This window comes from Triticum dicoccoides, chromosome 3B (assembly GCF_002162155.2).
Source record: "Triticum dicoccoides isolate Atlit2015 ecotype Zavitan chromosome 3B, WEW_v2.0, whole genome shotgun sequence".
NCBI lineage: Eukaryota > Viridiplantae > Streptophyta > Magnoliopsida > Poales > Poaceae > Triticum > Triticum dicoccoides.
Window position 1 is genome coordinate 590,819,016 of NC_041385.1, and position 4,733 is coordinate 590,823,748.

Consider the following 4,733-nt stretch of genomic DNA (forward strand, 5'->3'; position numbering starts at 1 on the left):
GGGGGTGGCGGCGCCTGGAGGTGGAGATGCGGGAGATAAGGTCGTCCTGCGTTTTTTTTTCTTTTCCCTCGGCCTGTACCGGTTCGGGTTGACTTACAGGAGGACGGCGGGTCGAATTACATAAAAATGCAAGGACTTTTATGTAAAAAGTCCAATGACGTACGACCAGAAGCAATAGCTGGTTTATTAGTATATATATATATATATAATATATATATATATATATATATATATATATATAGCAAATATGCCCGTGCGTTGCAACGGGAGAAAAAAAATGCATGCCTCATAAACACAACGACATCAACAAACCCCTTAAAAAATTTCATGATGCCACGCAACAAGCAACATGATAAGTGGTGTTGTGCAAAAACATAAAGGTGTGATGATTTTTGAAGTGTACTCAAGGTGTTTAGAATTCATTATACAACACAAATATCTACCTAGTTGCCAGTATATGTTTACGCATTTGTTGTTGTTTCTCGGTGATGCCCAAAAAAATATTGCATTAGAACAAAAATAGCAAAGTACATTTAAATATTTAATGACAACATGTGCATAAGAGCATTATTTTTGTCATATACTCCCTCTGTCCGAAAAAGCTTGTTCCAAACTTGTCCCTCAAATGGATGTATTTAGCACCAAGTTAGATTTAATGATGATAGCATATTTGAAATCTACGTATTTTGTGTGTGTTTGCAATCATAATGCAGTTACTTAATTTGGTTGCAAATATATTGGATAGCTCCACCAAAAACAACCAATCTATAAGGACATATGCAATAGGCATTTCTAAAATATCTCATCATATAAAGAAAGTATTGTTTAAGTTTGCACCCTGAACATAATTTTAAAAATTAATGATGATAGCATATTTGGAATCTATGTATTTTGTGTGTGTTTGGCATCATAATTCAGTTACTTAATTTGGTTGCAAACATATTGGATAGCTCCACCAAGAATAACCAATCTATAAGGACATATGCAATAGGCATTTCTAAAACATCTCATCATATAAAGAAGGTATTATATAAGTTTGCACCCTGAACATAATTTTAAAAATTAATGATAATAGCATTTTTGGAATCTACACATTTTTCTGATGAATTTTCATATATGACATGTCACATTGAGTTAGGGTTTTAAAGATATGAAATTTCAAAAATAACCAATCTATAAGGACATATGCAATAGGCATTTCTAAAATATCTCATCATATAAAGAAGGTATTATTTAAGTTTGCACCCTGAACATAATTTTAGAAATTAATGATAATAGTTTTTTTGGAATCTACACATTTTTCTGATGAATTTTCATATATGACATGTCACATTGAGTTAGGGTTTTAAAGATACGAAATTTTCAAAAAATATTTGATCTTTTAAAGAAATTAAAAGAAAAAGATGGAGGGCGTGGGAATCGAACCCACGACCTCCAGCGCGCTAGGCCGAGAAACCAACCAGTGAGCTGGTCGTACGCTTCTTGTACATGCGGGGATCTACACTTTTTGAGTGATGGGCTAGCGCGGACAAAAAAAAACAAACGTTTTTCTCACTTAATGGTGGCATTGGTGGGTAATTTTTTGCAACTTTAGGGGCAGTTTTAATGACGGACGGGCAGAAGCGATAGCCACTTTATTAGTATAGGTAAAGTATATATATATATATATACACTAGATCCTTGAAGGCGCGCGTTGCCGCGCCCGTCTATTTTTTGTGTTTTATGATAGAGATGGCAATTTGTTTAAGTACACAGAGACAAGATCAACTATGGAATATTCTACATTAGGCTGAAACAATTTTGTTCACGAATGCTTCCCTTTTTCTTTAGATATGAAAGATACTTCTGTAAGTAGTAAGTAAAAAACTAAAAGATACTAAGCTACGATGGAGCAACATCTGCTTTCACTCGGTGAACAGTAACCGTAAGCAAGAATTTGCAGGGAATTTCAAGAATGCATAAGAGATAACATTGACAGGCAGCTACATATGCAGTGTTTACCCACTACGGAGACAAAGATCTGAAAATGCAACAATTACTACGAGGATGAAAGTAAAATCTTCATATTATACTCTTAGCTTTGCATACATGATACATCTTTTTTTGAGAAACATGTCCTCTGTTGGACGCTAGCTCACTAAAATGATAAGAACACATTTTTAGCACAAACAAAGCAAGACCAAATGCTTTACTATTGAGGTCTCAAACATATCATTTTTTGCAAGAATAAAAAAGTCACTAAGTTACACACAAGAGGGAATCAAGTCTGGAGTAGATATTTTATCTACATTCTTCAACTGCAGAATCTGAATAGAAGCCCTATGGGCGCTGGTACCAGCACATTCCCTGGACATCCTCTGTTAGATCGGTAGCAATCCAGGCAGCAGCTCAATGGAAACAAAACTGATGGGAAAGAAGACAACCAATCATAACATATTTTGTGCGAGAAAAAAGAACATTAAGATTTTGCTACGAGTACGACCTTCTGCACACCAGTATAAATGAAATGCTCATAAGCCATAATCATCGTCATCTAGCGCTCAGTGTTGTAAAAAATCATTTGCAAGTACAACATGATAAAAGAAAAGCTACATGCTAAGAGAAGTTGCATAAAGCTTTTGTTCATTTCATCACAAGGCATTTATGTGCATATACATTTCAGGACCATGGACTGTCAGTGAAGATAGATATTTTTTCCCCTCTTGACAGGAGATGTAAATACCAAAAACTTGCTGAAAACTGATTGCATCTACATGTACAAAACAAACCCGCTGCACTTGCACCGAGATTTCCTGCCCCGTAAATAGTATGAAACGTTCGGATTAATTAACTAAGGGTTTTTTATCGCCAAGGACATGAAAGTGAAATCTAACATAGAAATATAGAGCCAGATAAACATAGTTCTTATCAAGATGGATGTATGGTTCAGAAGATACATATAGGAAGAGTCTCAATCCTAAATAGTAAAGTACATTGGTGCATCAAGAAAGGACTAACTCATATATCGAAGGTCAAAAATAACCAATATATTTATGAGCAAGCCAGCCGGTGCCATGGTTTTATACTAACTAACTACTTCATTAAGAATGTATTTAGATACGTTCTAAATAAGTTTTGAGTTTTATTTCATAGCATATAACAATTTGGGCAAATCGGCAATGGGGTTGACCATTCTCGCAACAAATTTCATCAGAGGTTTCCAGATGTCTAGAGACAACACGTGTATGGAAATATATCACAACTAAGCAACAGAATCAGGAGATGAATAATAGCAACAAAGAACGAAGATAAGAACAGCCTAGGGTACAACACACTGACCTGATTTGCTGATTTTGTAGCACCATATCTTGTTGGATGCTGGCCTCCTCCTGATCAACCAACAGATGCGATGGCCTTATTAAAACAGGCTGGCAAATGCAAAACCAAGGAAAGGAGATCAAGGAACCGAATTAAATTCTGGAAAAAAGGGACCTCGCAATCAAACCTTGCAAGGGGGCGAGGAGTGCACGATGATTAAAGATGGGGCGCATCCAGATTTTGGCTGATGGTGAAGCTGAGGGACACAGGGGGCGTCGAATCCATCGCCTGGAAACAGGAGCAAGGCAATCGCGATGGTCATCGCAGTCTGTTGCAACTGAGGTGAACAGATGACCCAGGCGATGAGGCACCCCAGCGTCCAGTGGGAGGGTCATCTCGAGGATCAGCTCTCGGCCATGCTAGAGGAAAACGGGGAAGAGAAGTTTAACCCGAACCCAGCCGGGGCGCTCTGACTATCAGCGACACCTCCTCGCCCATGCGGATCTGTCGCCCTCTCACCTTCGCCGCTGATCATGGGAGTGCGAGAGGAATTGACGATTTTCTGGTGGAGGACGGAGGAGAGGGGCGGTGGCGGTGGCTGAGGAGATGGAAGGCAAGCAGCATGGATGGTGATGCCGCAACACCACGTGCGGGCCCGAATCAACCAGAGAGTTCAGATTTTGCTACGGGAATAGCGGCCCTCATGGCGTCAGCCCAATTCGTTGCCCATGATCTGCGGCCCATGCGCGCATTGACCAAGGCATCTAACGGCAATGAACGCCTAAAACAACAGATCCAATGGCCGAAATTGCTAGTGCTCTGAGATGGTTGGATTAGTGCTCGGTTATAATGTATTTAAATATATATATATATATATATAATATAATCTTATATATATATATATATAGGTATAGGTATAGGTAAAGATAAAGATTTCTGTATTGGAAGTTATATTGTTATTTGGTTTGCACAAAGTTTTGAATTTAAAATTTATGGTGATATGCGGGTATCTTTTTAATAATAACTCACGTGTTTTCGGACAAGGCACTCTAGTGGCAGCAAAATCTAAGAGCCACAAAGTTGTTGAAATCAGGTACTGCAATGGTCTTTTATTTTTCAGCCAACAGGTAATGAACGTCAACCATGAAAATCTGAAGCACTTTGTTCTTAAGAGTTCCAGGCTTAAATAGAGAACGTCTACAGCAGAAAACTTATTTGGAAAATCTTATTTTTGAAATGTTTATTGGGGGAATCTCCCAAATAGAACTGTAGTAGCTGAATTATGTTGCTTAACTTTTTGATTCAGTTTTTTCATACTATCTAAGAATTACTTCATGTTCTGGTTCCTTTTTTATGTTATGTCTTGTGAGCATACACAAAGCTATAAAGGGAGCATCTATCTTTTCCAAGAAGCAAAGGTAAACTCTAATTAGACG